Here is a 15,963-nt window from a genome sequence, read left to right as displayed (position 1 = left end):
TTAATCTCTAAGCCATCTCACCAGCCCTCTAGATCAAGAATTTCTTAAATTATCTATTTCCATGTTGCTTAATAGTCCTTGCTTTAGTCTGCCTCTTTCTCATACACTTCCACACAGAGATTGAAGAACTCAGGCTGTACCTTCAAGACTGCTGAGAAATCTCTGCTAAACAAGCAACATCATTATTCCCACACATCTATGCTGCCCACCTTGGCTCAGCTTTCTACCACTGTGTAGAAAGGGATTTTCCCCCTTAATTTTCCCATAACACTTTGCTCACTTCCATCTCCATCCACAGTTCATGTTCACATTTGTATCCACAGTCTGTTCCTAATGACCTCTGTACATCCTCTCACATGACAGGTTTTTATTCCTCGGTGATCCTTACCTGAGATCCCTTCCATTATTCATATGTATATTTCTTTTGAAACTGTTAGTAACAAATCTAGGATTTTTCAAAACCTGACTTTGCAAACCCATCCAGCTCCCACTATCACATAGCTCCTAAGACACATTTGTAGGTATTTGTTCAAATACTGCCCATTTCCCACACTATCAAAATTCTCTGTGGATTTCCTGTTTGTTGCCATAGCAAATAACTCCTAGTAGTACTTTTAGAATCCTGGGGTTACTAACTTACAGAAGACCTAATAAGTTTGACTAGACTGAAACCAGGATGACAATGGGGCTGCTTTCTTTTCTGGGCAACCTAAGGTAAAGTAATCTCCCCTCTGTAGAGGTGGCAAGAATTATGGCTCCCTTTGCATCCTCAGGGCTGGAAATTGCACATGGAACATTTTTCCCATGGTTTAATGCAACTGCCTGACTCTGACACTGACCTTCCTGTGTCCTATCTTTTACAAGATCCTTAGAATTACGCTGGGTTCATACAGATATTGTGGTATAATTTCATCTTCACTCTTTGTTTCCCTTTCATTTATTTTTGTTTTTAAAATGAAATTACTCTCATGGAATTTTTGTGGCTCGACATGAGAAATCACAGAAAGCATAGGAATCCTGGGAGAATTAACAGCACAGTTTCAAATATATAGTGAATCATAAGAAATCAGAAAGGAAATTTTAAAATCCTGGAGTCAAATGAAAATGAAAATATAACCTAACTGAATCACTGGAACACAGCCAAGGCAGTGCTGGGTGGAACCTTAATAGCTATAAGTGCTCATACAAAAAAGAAAAAGAAAGCATTAGAAATTCCAAACAAACGACCTAATGATACAGCTCAAGGCTCTTCAAAAGCAACAAGAAATCAATCCCAAACCCAATAGATAGTAAAACATAACAGAATAGAGAAGAAATTGAGACTAAAAGAACAATGCACAAAATCAACCAGACAAAAGTTGTTTCTTTGTGAAAGTGGGCCAGACGTCAACCATTAGTTAAAAAATGAGGAAGAAGACACAAACCATCAAAATTCGACGCAAAATGGTGTCCCCTGTAACAGACACCATCCAATTTCAGAACCTCATCAGGGGATGTTTTGAAAACTTAAACTTCCAAAGCTCAAAAACCCAGAAGAAATTTGCTGAGGTTTTAAATGTGTATGGCCCATCAAAATTAAAGCCAAAATATATGAATGATTATAAACAGAGCCATACAAACAATGAAATAGAACCTAATAAAGTTGCCCTCACAGGAAAGCCCAGCATCAAATGGATTCACTGTGAGGTTCTATGAAGCTTTCTTCCTTCAAATCTTAACGTTTCTCATTAAAACTTCACTATGAAGAACTTGAATACAAGAGTGAATGTAGCAAACTGAGCCAAACCAAGAGTCACCACAGTGAACTGCTCCACAGTAACAATAGCCTGAAGCTTCACACTGGATTTTAACTCTTAACCATTGGATATGTTTTTATGTATGTTGTTTGTGTTGGGCCTATTTAAATTTTCTGAAATTGCCAAAGAGGTTACAGAAGGCTTGCTTTGCACTGAGAGATTTCCTTTGGTAGCATTTCTGTTAAACCATCATGACTTCCCTATTCTCAACAGAGTGAAGACAGATGGGCTTCAGTACTTGGTGCCATGTGTCAGAACAGACCTGAAGGTGCAATCACATTCAAGTGTCACTTATCTGCTCAGCAAGCCATGCCTCAGAAAGCAGGGCTATGGGAAAAGGCATAGGAAGCATCAAGAGTTTTAGCATAGACCTCACAGCACAATGGAGATGCTATCCTGTCCCCTCTGCACTTCCCTACATTTTCCTTTATTCCCCTTTGCATTCCACCATGTGTTGTCAGTCCTGTTTCCTGGCCACCTGCTCACTGGCCTTTGTTCCCTTTCCTCTGCTAGTGCCAAGCTGTCCCTTCCACATCTTCCTTTTCCAAACATGAAGGACTCTTCAGGATCCAGCAGTGACACCATTCCTTCAGGACCATTCTATCTGCCACAGCAATGTTCCTCTTCCTCTGAATGTTCATATAATCACTTTGAAACCAGTAGAGCTGGCTCCTTTTCATTACGAGAACTATTTTTTTTATCCTTCTGGGTCTTGAGTCCAAAGAAGTCTGAGGGCAGATTTTTCTACTGACCTAATCATGGGTTAATTTGGGAGTAAGAGAAGTTTATGACATGCAAAAACAGCTATGCATTCATATATGTTTAATAGGAAATAGAACTGAGTGTGGTGAGCCAAATAAAGGCAACACCTCACTCAAAAGAAATTACATTTTCATAACCACAAAATGATCTTTGCAAGGAGTAACTTGGCCTGAAACCTGAAAACCAGGCCACTAAAAGCAAGCAAAGAGAGAGAGAAACTTCCCCACAACAGAGTTAAGTTTCACATTAGAGAAACCACAGTTGATCTGTACCAGCATGCACTAGAGAAGATGTTTTCTTTTTGGTTTTAATGTGCCAACTTTTCCTAGAGGCTCTCCTTTGTTTTCTTTTCCTTGTAGCCTGCCCTGATGTGTGTGTGTCTGGCTTTGGTGGTTTGGAGGATGGCGATTGGGCGGGGAGCAGGACTCAGTTCTCCTGCTGAGCCTGGGAGGAGTGGGAGGGACTCAGAGCAGCCGAGCGGGTTTCTCACACCGCAGCCTTCCAGGCAGTCTTCCTCCAGTGTCTGCCAGCCAGCCGGACCCCAAGACGAAGAGCAGCAGTGCACAGCCTGAAGAGTCAGCCCAGATAGTACACCTGCAGCCCGGTGCCCCGGTGGCCTTGACCTCCCGTGACCGCACCATGGTGGGTTTGCTTCGCGACTTGGTTTTCTAATGTTTGGGGGCTGGAAAAGGGGAGGAAGCATGGCACCGAGACGTGGAAAGAAGTCCTGCGCCGTAGGGAGGGGGCACAGTAGAATCCTTTGGGTCATGACAGGAAGAAACAAAGGCGAGAAGTAACTGTTTCGAGTAAAGTGGGTAACCAGCGCTGGGGGGTGTTCCGCCGCGCCCATAGAGCAGGTTGACAGCTTGGCGGTGTGTACCCGGTGAGCCCGAGCGGGGACTGACAGGTGCGACTCCAGCTTCACCTCTCTATCTAGCCGGCGCCGCCGCCCCGCATCTGGAATCCAGTGCTGTTGTGCAGTGCGGGGTGTGCTCTGCATCTGCTGGAAGTCACGAACCTCGGTTGGTCCTCAGGTCTGAAAGCTACTGAGTAAGTGATCGCTGTAGCCTAGCTGGTGGGGGACTCACAAGGCATGAGGCCCTCTGTTTAGCTCTGACCGAATCCTTTCCCACGCTCTCCCGGGATCTTGCCCTACCCTGGGAAGCAAGATCATGATTCCCACGCTGGGGAAAGGAGAACAGACTACTCGGGCGTGATCGAGGTCCAGGGGAGTAGCTCTGGCTGGGCGCTGTGAGCCCTTTTGGGGACTTGCAAGGCTTGGGCGACTATCTCCCACGCCTGGCCTCCAGCCCTGAGAAGCTGTCTGGCCTCCCTCACCCAGTAGCAAGGCAGGGGCACCTAGACCTACAGCCTCCAGCTTGTGGCTTCATCTGGACTTTCCTCCCTCAGGGTGGAGAAGCAGCTCAAATCCCCAGGGAATGCAAACTGCCAACTTCCAGAGGGTGCTGGAGCTGCAGCAAAGTATGCCTACATGCAGGGTACACGAGCCTGACTGCTCATTAGCCGCCTTTCTCTTGTTATAATGACTGTAACATTGGAAGGCAATGTCCAGGTCTCCTGGGCCCAGTTGAGTGAATAGCCTGTCCAGGGTCCTCGGAGCTGCCTCTAAGTGACTTTTTTTGTGATGGGTCTCCTCATACTGTGGTCACGTGATTCTAAGGTACTGGGTTTCCTGAGTCTTTCTTTTGCTTTCTGGCATTCAGAGAGCTGTCTCTTCGTTTTGAATTTGATAAACAGTTTATATCTTCTGAAGTAAGCCAGAGGGTTGTCCAGCTAACCCTCTGCTTGCATCTTGGCTTCTAACGTATTGAAACCTTGCTGGGTTTAAAGGAATATATATTACCTTAATTTAAGTTTTCATAGTGTTTTCTTAGGATCAGCCCTCCAACAATGGTTCTTATTTGTATTCAGACTAATACCAGACTTGGTAGGAGCAGCATTCACCTTCCTGTTGCATGCTCGTTGAGGCACTTAAGGATGAACAGTTTTGTGTCTTGGTTCATCATAATGTAGTAGAAATCTGTTGTGTTTCCTAAACTGGTGGTAATTGTTTTTCTTCAGAAAGGATCGCATCAGGTACTCTATTGTAAAGAGCGATGGGGAATCACTGGTGGCAAAGGATGTTAATATGAGAGACTGTCTAGAGTTCTGAATCAACGATAGGACATTGCATTGTTCAGTTATTAAATGGCCAGGTATATGAATCTATGTTAGGTATCTTGTAGTCTCAGAAGTTATAACTAAATAGTTGAGCTGTTGCATTTTTTTTTAGAGAGATAGAATGAACTCCTGAGATGTACAGAGAAATTTGCAACCCAATAAAAAAATGAGGACCTGAGTTAAGGAAAATGTTTTCTGGTCCAAATCTTAGCCTCTACATAAAGTATGCAGACACGGACTAGCAGAAAACTTCAAGAACAGTACTGTATAGTTAAACAGTTCAAATGCCGGTGAGGTAGTGGAAAGAAAGGAATCTGTATACACCACCTGGGGAAATGTAAACGTGGGAAACTACTATGGAAATCAGGATGGAGGTTCCTCAAAATATTTAAAAATAGAACTACCCACATGATTGAGCTATATATACTCCTTCAGCTATACACAGGAAAAAAATTTGTGTCAGCACACCACAGAGATATTTACTAGCCACAATTGCCAAGATATAGAACCAGTCTAGTGCCCAGCAACAAGTGAATGAATAAAAACAATATGGGAATATCAGTGATGAATATATACACATTTATTCCTCTATACATAGAAAGAAAATGTTGACATTCGCAAGGAAATGAGTGGAACTGGACATCATTCACACACTCAAAGAGAAATAAAAAAAGACATTTTCTCTCATATGTAAAATCTAGGGATATATATATATATGTATATATATATATATATACATATATATATATATATGAATGAAACTGGGAGAAGTGAGACCAAGACAGGAGGGATGGGGACAAAGAAGGGCAACTCTGTATATAAAATGTGAAAGCACAAGGGAAAACTATCTAGGGAAACAAAAGAAGACAAACAAGGTGGGGAAGGCAGGGGGTCAAATCAGACAATGTAGAGTATAATAATACACACACATGACAGTGTCACAATAAAATCCCTTACTTTGTATACTAAATAAAATAAGCTGAAAGAAGGAGAAAAGCTCCTATGACATAGATCCAAGTCCATTATTAACTGTTTCACTTGCCAAAATGTGTTCTATGAAGTTTACTTAATAGAGGTCTGTGATGCACAGATGGGTAGATTTTGTTTCTACTTTCACTGCTAGATATTTTCAGTTTATGACATAAAATACTTTTCTCTCATTGAGGTCAAACTTAAATATGAAGTAGTTTTGCTTGGTATGGTGTCCCATGAGGCATGGCGTGTAAACAGTCCTAGTCAGAACCCATTAACACATTCAAGTGTAATGCATGATTATCTTCTGCCATTTGAGAATGAGGAAAAACATGTGAAGTTATGGCTTATGTCTAGCAGTAGGAGTAGGAAAGAGTTCCTAATATTTAATGCTGGTGTCTCATAACTATGACTTATTAGATAATCTTGTTTCAAGACAATCTGGAAAGTTGTTTCAATTTGTAGACTTCACTACAAGCTAAAGTAATGACACTAAAATTAAGCTGTTATGAGTAATGTATCAGTAGAGTACTTAGAGTATTAAAGTTTCAACAAATTTTCATGGGTACCTTCAGACTTAAGAACCCATGTAACATTGAACTGTGTCAGAAACAGTGAAGGAAAAGGAAACTTGAGTTCTCTTATTTATTTGGTAGCACTAGTGAGTGTGTTGTGCGGGGGGAGAATACTGAATGTTTAAAGATAGTATGGCATGTTCCCCAAATCTCTTGTGAATTTAAGAAATAAACACCAAATTAGCTTTAGGAGTGAGTCTCCCTAAATAAGAGGAAATGGAAAGTAATGTTTGGACAAAACAAGCCAAAATATGTTATTGATAGGGGAAAAAATGTAGGAAGTGATGGTGTGATAGAATTACTTTGATGTCAGATTCACAAGGAAGTTTCTTGTTTTCATTTACTTTCAGAGGACATTCATCTTTTTATGGAGCTATTTTTATGCTACTTGATTAGAACTATTTATCCAAGACACTTTCCTTAAGCATGCTATTTATTCGATTTCCACACGTTTGCTGAAGGAATTGTCTCTCTAAAACATCCACAATGACTATGATTGTCCCTTCCAGGTCATCTAGGTCTATCCTCTGGGCAGCATTTTCCTTAGCTGTCACCATACTATTTGGGCATAAGAGCTTTCAGTAATCTTGAGTTCTTTTCATGATTCTGTGTCTTTGAACCAGTTGACTTATTGGAAGGATGGGTACTTGCTTGTCTATCCTGTGTCATACCTGATTAGTCATTGTCTTTAAAATTTCTAATTTTTTCTTACTTTTGTGGGTGTGTGTATATGCATATGTGCGTGTGTGGTAATGAACACACCACAGCATACATGTGCTTCTCTCCTATTGTGTGCATCTGGGATTAAACTCAGGACTTTAGTTGTTGTGGAAAGGCTACCATAAATGCCTTTCCCAGGTAGTGAGATTAACAACTAACTTATACATGGAGCCCTCATCTAACACCTGTTAGAAACAGAAGCAAACACCCATACCTAAACACTAAGATGAACTAGAACCCAGATGCAGATGGAGAGGACAATACCAGGCGGCAGAAACACATAGAGACAGCTGACCTGAACAAGGAGGAGCCAATGGGTCCCCAGACTGATAGCTGGGAATCCAGCATGGGACTGACTCAGGCCCCCCTGAATATGGGTCTCAGCCAGAAGGACTGAGCACTCTAAGGGACCTCAGACAGTGAACCAGGATGTTTCCCTGGTTCACAAAATGACCTTGCGAACACATCCCCCATGGAGGCATAACTGCCTTAACCTAGAGACAGGAAAGAAGCCCTAGTTCCTACTTCAAATGACCTGTCAGATCTACATGACCCCAACTGGATGGCATTGTCCTACATATGGAATTGGGTTGAGGGGATGAGAGGGGAGGGTGGTTAGGGTGCATGTGAGAGGGCAGAGAGGGTAAAAGGGAGGGAGGGAGGGAGAGGGAAAATATAAAAAAAAAAAAAAAAAAGAAAGAAAAAAGAAAAAAAGAAGAAGAACCTGTACTCACTGAGCCACCTCAGGAGGTCTCTTATTCTTTTATCTTTCATCAGTATTCTGATATATATATATATATATATATCAGTATGTATCCAGTTCCTCTAGTCCAGGGCCCTTACAGAAAACAAATGCAATTGTTTGGGGCTGGGGTAAAAAGAGTTTGAGCCAAGTGTGCCTTCATCATACAATGAGAGATCCTTGCTTATTAAAACTCCAGAGGTTCTGTGGCACAATTTCTTTGCCACAGAAATCTAAGTTTCCTTGCGCTGTAGGCATGCTTTTCAGCTAGTATTAATCTTTTATCAAAACAAACCTTTCTTTTTATACAATGGAAGCCAGATCTAACTCACATACCAACTACTCTCATATAGTAAGGATTAGCAAGTCAGCTAGAGATTGCTGAAAGGAAGTTAGGTAAACTCCCACATTAACCCTTTGGCCATCCTAGGAGTATCCTTTTCCATTCTACCACATGACTGAAGGCGTGTGTTTCAATGTTTGCATCTCTGACCAATCCTGGTTCTCTGCTGTTGGATTAACAAAACCTTGCAGGCCACATAGTGGGTGTACAGCGAGCTACACCTTGTGGGTACTAAGTTGATGTACTTTGTTCATGGGTCATATCACTCATGAACACTATGCAAAACACAGTGCTTGTTTTGGGAGCACTCCTGTGGATTGCCACGAGCATGGCTTTGCTGATGTCCTTCTGTGTTTTCATTGTAGGCTTTTTCCCCTTTTCAGAACTGCCTGATGTGGCATTTCTGTCACCAATTGCACTTTCAGTCATCATGCTTGTTACCCATCACCATTGTGGCCATGCACTTACATCTGAGCATTTCCCCTTCCTTACAATCCAGACCAACAGAGGCTTTATGTACCACATTCCAGTCTTCCTCTGCAGTCAGGGCTTCCTGCAACATCTTTTAAAGTGACTGGTCTATTTTTAGTATTGACCTCAACCTACTCTACTCTTTAGAGGGCCATCAAGTACATACTCTCCTGTGGTTCCCATCACTTTAAGCCTCACCTAAAAATCGTGGAGACCAATAGTCTTTTTTGAGCAAATCCTCCTGTCCTTCCAAATACTTTACTAACTTAACTACTTGATAACTTTCTCTCCCCCTTTTTCTCCTTTTCTGGGAATTTCCTATTTTTACCAACCCATTTTAAACTCCAATTTCAACTCTGTTCAACTACCAAATATTTTCCCAAAGATACAATACACTCTGTTAGCTCCCTTGGAATGTCTGTTTTAAAATGTTCCTTGAGGTGGATTCAACCAGAAGAGTAACTCAACTGCTTCTTTGCTTGACCACTAACTGTCCTGCTCCACCTTTAGGTCAATGGATAGTTAATGGGTATCATTGCTTGATTTTTATGTTGACAGGGCAGTGAAATTATTTTTTTTTCTTCTTGATTTATTCTGTACCAATTATTTGTAGCCAGTGTTCTAGAGTTTTGTCATTTTCTCAGTCTATTCATAGCACCCCAAGTCTTTATTCTTAGCAGGTGACTATATTTGCTAATTTCAGTTAGAAGAATTGAGATCACTTTTGACAAATTTTAGTAAGGCTTTGGTAGACCAGTTTTGAACATAAATATCTTTTTCTTGCATCAAATGACACCCTATCATGTTTTTAATATTTCTTTACTTTTTCTCTTTGAGTTAATATATATAGTTTCTGAGATAATCAGTGGTTTTTATTCATTCATATTGGTAGGGGAGGAGACACTCTTCACTATTGAAAATTTTCTCTTTTGAAACAATTGGTTTTTCGCAAAGGGTTGTCATCACAGCTGGGCATACACATATGTGGAGACTGTCATAATGCTGTCAGATGTGCTTTTTCATCTCCATTCGATTCTGCATTAAGTCGTGTATTTCTCTCTCCATTTCTCTTTCTTTTCTTATGTTCTCTTTTCTTTCAATTGTTCTTTCTCTAATTTTATTTTTACTACAATGTTGAATCCCACATCTCTTTTTTTACACTCTTCTACAAATACCTTACTTTCTCCCGATTTTATATTTGGCCCCCTGATTTGGTCTCACTATGTATTCCAAGTTATTCTTAAACTTGTAATCTTCCTGCTTTTGATAACCCAGTGCTTGTATTAGAAGTGGTGCTTGCACACCTGGTTTAATTTAAGAATTACAAAACTATACTTGTTGCAACTATATTTGACCTTTGTTTTCATCTTATTGTCCCAGAAGGTCAGAATCTCTTTGGATTCCAACTTGATAATAAAGAGTAAACACTTCTCACCATAGAGACATTAACAGATTTTATCAGTGTGTGATTTATCCAAGGAACTGCAGAATTATGAGCTGAAAGGACCCTAAACACAGTCCCAGGACCCTTCCTTCTGTTGCAGGCTTGCTACTGAATCGATCCTCTTACAAAACTGTCTTGCAGGTTACAAGGCTTATGGTTTTTTGTATGTTTGTTTGTTTTGTTGTTGTTGTTTTCTTGGAGTTTACATTCTTTGTGTGATCCAAGAGTTTCCTGGAACAGACAGACCTGGTCAGGTTCCTGACTGAAATCTGCTTCCACTTTCTGCAGAATTGATAATAAGTAACTTTATCAAAAACCAAGTCACATTGGGCTCATTTATAGTGACCTGTTAACAACACACCACATTTTCAATACTTAAATACTATATTTTAAACAATCTTTGGATTCATGCCTGATATGACTGTCCAGAATTTTGGGTTAGAGTCAGTAGAATGCACTCTCTACTTGAAAATTGAAGTGCTGCCTGGATTTCTTGTTCTCTGCTAACAATTACTTGTCATTGTTTCCTTCTGCTTTTCTTCCTTTCTTTCTCCTATTACTCCTCCCTTCTTTCCCTCCCTTAATTTCACTTTTCTATTTTGAGATGTGATCTTGTGACCTAGGATGCATGAACCCCTGCCTCAGACTTTGGAGTGTTGTACTACCAAAACTCATTATCATTGTACTTTTAAAAAGTGTTTGGACAATTCCATTATCTTATCCACAAATTCTTTTGGTACTCTGTAGTGTTGAAACAATTTAGAAGGTTTTATTGCATTGTATAAGTTGTACCATATATTTCTTATTCTACTTTTTTGTCTCAATATTACTGAAATGGGAGAGGGTGCAGGGAGCATCAGTGACACTGAGTCTAGAGTCACACAGACTGTCTGAGGCTGTAGTGCCATTTGACCTTCTTTGTCTCCTTAAAGGCAGAACACTTTCCCCACATCCAATAAAAATGCCATCATTACTGCTTTATCTAGCCATCAGTAACAGGAATCAAGAGGCATTTTTGTTATTGTAAGTTTTAGAAGCTCTGGTTTCATTTCATGCTTTGTAATTTATGGTGCCCTTTTTGGAGAACCAGCCGCTCTTTTGTTCTTCTCTCAATAAAGTTTATTATAGATTACACTTGTCACTGAGGAGACACAACCAAATTGATGCCATAGTCCTTGATTGGAATGAATTTAAAGTCTGTACATGGCAGCTAGCAAAAGCAAGAAATAGTCTCCAAATTATACTTGTCAGCCCTAACGAGCAGCTTGATGTGTGTGTGGCAGTTTTAATAGTTTCTACAGAACTGAGAAGGGAGATAGTTCTGCAGTGGAAAAACTGAGGAATGAGTTCCAAGAACTCTCCAGGACAAGGCCAGTGTATTGGGTTCCACAAGACCCACAGAGGCTTTATTTTAGAGTAGTGTTCAGTGTGTGCCAGGCAGACAACAGGACAAGAGGCACACCAGGAAGCACGCAAATGGGTGTGATCAAAGATTGGATAGCAGCAGGCATAGCATGGGCATTTTGCAAATCACAGTTCTTTTTTTCTTTTTCTTTTTCTTTTTCTTTCTTTTTTTTTTTTTTTTTAACAAGGTCTTACCCTGGCTGGCCTAACCCCAGCTCATTCCTCGAACTTTAGAATAGCTAGGTTGTGCACCATTGCCTGGTGTGGCCTCTTCCTCTGGAGAGAGTAACATTAGTGCTTACTTTGTTTGCCCTGGTGTTTTCTTTCTTCTTGTTTCTATATTAGGAGACCCACACTAACTTATTCTTTGAACTGCAGATTCATCTCCCCCGTTCTTCCAATTCTGAATTGAGAGTCCTGTTACCTATTTGTACTACACCCCCCCTGTACTTTCCCTTTACATTCTTATACCATACTACAATTGTAGTTGAAATTGTCTTTTCTCCACTAGTATTTTTTTTGGGGGGGTTGGTGGTACTCTAAATGTCCATTCTGTTCACACACACCTAGGAGAGTTTCTGAATATTTCATAAGCACACAGTAAAGTGTGTGCCATGATGTGGCCTTGCTTGGAGAAATAAGATTATTTGAGAATACATTTGTACAAGGCATTCAAGGTAAGAAGGGAATAGATCCTAAGACTGGGGTGTGCTAGGTAGATAGAGTCTTTGCTTCATTAGGTAATGTGGAACTGTGTTATGTTTTTTAAATTTGGGGATGAGTGTAAGGTATACACATCAATGTTAACTAGACATTCATAAATCAATTCTAATAACCCAGTGTTCAAAATGTATTTGGGGACTTAACTGTGCAATTGTCTGGTATCCTTAAATTGTGCTTTAGTCTACTAACAGTATTGCAAGAAATGGTCATAGGCCGGTCAGCTTCTGTTCATTCCAAAGGTCTCCAAGTCAAAATACCATCACACTGGAACACAGTGGTGTAGATGCAAGCATTCAGCCTAGCACCATGTTGCGTGTCTTCATGATACTAAAAAACCATTACTCTTGAATTCTGCATGTTTTTGTTAAGGATGTTTATTTTCCTAGTCTAAACACACACACCACACACACACATTTTTAACTGCATAATCTCAGTTATCAATAATCACACTGTACCTTCAGATATGCTTTCTTTTAAGCAATTGAATGAAACGTGATTCATATATATTGCAATAATCTTCTTATATATGGTTTTGATTTCTGTGCTTTATTAGAAGCTAACAGTGTTCTGAAAATATTAAATAGATGATTCCAGAAGTAAATAACCCTTAAGTTTTCTCTAACTTTTGTGACAATGTATTATTATAGATTTTAATACATTGTTTCCTAACTCTTGCCATGTTTAATTTAGAAATTGAAGGCTATCGTAGATATATATTTACATAGTAAAAATAACATAACATGTATAAATTTAGTTTGATACTATTTGTGGTTTCTAGGATCTGAGAAATTTCTTAGAGTATGTCCATATCTACCAAGGGGATAGTAGCATTTTGTTAATAAAGCGCTGAACAAATAATTGCAATATTTCATTTGCAGAGGTAGTCTATTAAGCTGTGCATTTGTTGTCATGAAGTTTCATGAAAGTATTGGCATATGTAAATTATTTAGAAGGTTGCATATGTGGCATGGACGGTTTGTGTAGGCACAATAAAATGATCAACACCAGAGAATGTCAAGATGTAAATCTTCCTACATGGTATTCTTTTACTTCTGTTCTCATTTGAGACACTGCATCACTAAGTTACCCAGGCTAGCCTCCAATTCACTATGTAACCCACACTGGTTTATACTTACCTTTCCCATGTCTCAGCTTCCTAAGAGCTGGTTGACTTAAAACAAGGTATATTTACACTGGAGTGGCTGCATATGTATGTAAATTGTGATTCATATAGGGCAGGACTTTGGGTGAAAATTGGGGTAAAATCCCACATCTTCAAATGCTTTAAAAGTTTTGCAATCACTAATTATAGGGGCACTACTCCTCTTGCACTTGTACCCTAAGTAATATTTGAATGTGACCCAGCATCTACTTCAGAGTTTTTTCTGGTGACTGGCTTCAGAATAATTCTTATGTTGTCCCTGTGTTGCTTTGTGATAAACATTTTTCAGTGTTTGAAAGGGAGGGGTGGTATTTCCTGATGAAATTTGTCACTTACTTGGGAAGCAAAACATCCTAACTGAAGCCCCTGCATCCCCCTCCCCCATAAGCTATCAGTTCATTTCAATTTAAACCTCCCTTGTTGGCACAGCCAAGAGCAAGGCCATACATATATGGAGGTACTCCCAGTTTAACCTCCACTCGTTTCTGCTCCCCTGGCCCTGCCCTCAGCCTTAAGTTCCTTTGTGTTGATGTGATCTTTTCTTTCTTGCCTCTATGCTTCCACGAGGAAGCTTTTATCCAATATAACTTTGCTTACCTAAAATCAAAAGTGCCTTTTATTAGATTGCTGCCCTCAATCAAGAGCATAGCATATAAGCAAAGGTTGTTAAATTTAAGGAGGGAAAACAGAAAGAAAGAAAGAAAGAAAGGAAGGAAGGAAGGAAGAAAGAAAGAAAGAAAGAGAGAGAGAGGGGGGGACTGAAGGAGGGAGAAAAGGAGGGAGGGAGGGAGGGAGGGAGGGAGGAAGGAAGAAAGATGCAGCATAGGTAAGAAAGGAAGGCCCAGATGGCACAACATGAGGCACACACAGTAGAAAGATGGTCAGAAGGAAGTATCTTCACCTTGGTGTTGCCTATCAGTTGTCATCATTATTAGAGATGGTTAGGACATTTTTCCTCACCAGCAGTTTGGAGCTTTTATTATCTAAATCAAACCAGAAAAAAAAAAAAAAAACAGCTTAGCTGCTTCTGTCTTATCACCAATAGTGATTCATTTCATAGTGGAGATTACTAGCTGTTGGTTGCCAGTCTAGTTTTACACAGTAAATTCTTATGTGGCTATAATTGCATTAACCTTCCTTGATAAATGACACTTGGTTCCATGAACACAAATCTCAACAATTTTTATTGCATGTCATGTATTTAGAACCATTTAAAAAGGGGGTTCAAGCCCACCTGTTCAAACCTCATGCTGGAAACATAAAAACCACACTGTTGTCACTACAGCTTTGCCTGGTTTGTCCCCTTCCTCAAGGGCAATCAGCCAACTGCGTCAGCTGTGGGTTATTATCACATTCTTCTATCTTCCTACATCTTTGTATTTGGCCCATTTATATTTTATCCTGGAAAATCCTTTCTTGGTTTTTCTAGTCCACTCTTTTCTATTTGTTTTACAAAGCTCTGCTTACATATGTTTTCAGAGAGAGATCACCAATGTGACATATAGGTTTTGATGCAAGCTTCTGAAGTCACCATCACAACCTCTCATGACACATTCAGTTCACCTTGAAATGCACTTGTGTGACCATGATATCCACAGGCACTCTTTGCTTTAAGGGTACAAAGTTTGGTTTGGTTCTGAACTTCTAAAACTCTGTTCATCTAAACTGTAACAATAGCTGAGAAGTATTGTTGGTATATATGAATGAATGAACAAGTGGATAATAATGAGAGAATGCATCAATGAATGAAGTGATGGAAGATTCTAAAGGAAGAATAGGTAGAGAAGTATCAAAGAAAGGTCCTGAATAAATGATGATGTGATGCAGTCTCGAGCATTGAGGGAATGTCAGGGTTAAAATGGAAAGAGTCATCCTGTGTGAAGAGGGTACAGTCACAGACACTGAGTTACTGTAGCACTTAAGAAACTTGGTAGTGTCACCCACAAGATTATTACATATAGACTTAGAGTATACAATTTCTAAACAGTAACTATAAATTAGGTAAAAAGAATCCACCATAATGTTATATGACATTTGAAATAAAATGCATGTTTTTAGTCATTGAACAAATGAAGGTTCTTACCAATATATGAAAAATAAGCCATGGATACCCATGTGAAAATAGTATTTTAATGTGTAGTATTATTCATTGTAGCTATTTCTGGTATGACACTCAAATTAAGATATTATGATTTTCTAAAGGCTATGTGGGTTTTAAAGGCATCAACATCCTAAACTCTGTCATGTTCTCTGAATCATCCCACTTGCATGATGTCATACATCACTGTCATGTAGCATGCTGGTCCATTAGAAACTAAATATGTACTCAGAGTTACAGACATTACACATGGCAACAGAGTGCATTACTGAGTATCAAAGAGCTGTATTAATTATGCCATTGCATGAGTAGTTTTAAGTGTTATGAAACCTTCAGTCATGGCAGACAGAGATTCTAGGGCTGTGGATTGAGGGCATTTTCAATCTCTTCTTTATAAATCAAACACACTACCTTCATTATAGGAAATGTTAGGTAAATATTAAACATGAAGATAATATTTTGAGTAAAAAACAGTTTAATCATGTTAAAATTATCTTAATATTCCCCCCAAAACAATAATGGATTGTTAACTCCTGTAAGTACAAGAGAAATCTAGGATTAAAAAATGTT

At 39.6% G+C, this 15,963-nt stretch overlaps 1 protein-coding gene across 1 annotated transcript in view; it reads left to right on the top strand.

The window, feature by feature from the left end:
* The first annotated feature begins 3,029 nt into the window (after positions 1 to 3,029).
* The window catches only part of Gucy1a1 (guanylate cyclase 1 soluble subunit alpha 1), a 54,612-nt gene continuing 41,678 nt past the window's right edge, over positions 3,030 to 15,963 (top strand). The window contains exon 1 of the mRNA XM_051198825.1: positions 3,030 to 3,200. The gene's annotated coding sequence lies outside the window, so the exon portion shown is untranslated. The remainder of the gene's footprint in view (positions 3,201 to 15,963) is intronic.

This window comes from Phodopus roborovskii, unplaced genomic scaffold (assembly GCF_943737965.1).
Source record: "Phodopus roborovskii unplaced genomic scaffold, PHOROB, whole genome shotgun sequence".
Classification (NCBI taxonomy): Eukaryota; Metazoa; Chordata; class Mammalia; order Rodentia; family Cricetidae; genus Phodopus; species Phodopus roborovskii.
Note: the sequence above shows the minus strand (reverse complement) of the source record. Positions and strands in the feature narration are given on the sequence as shown.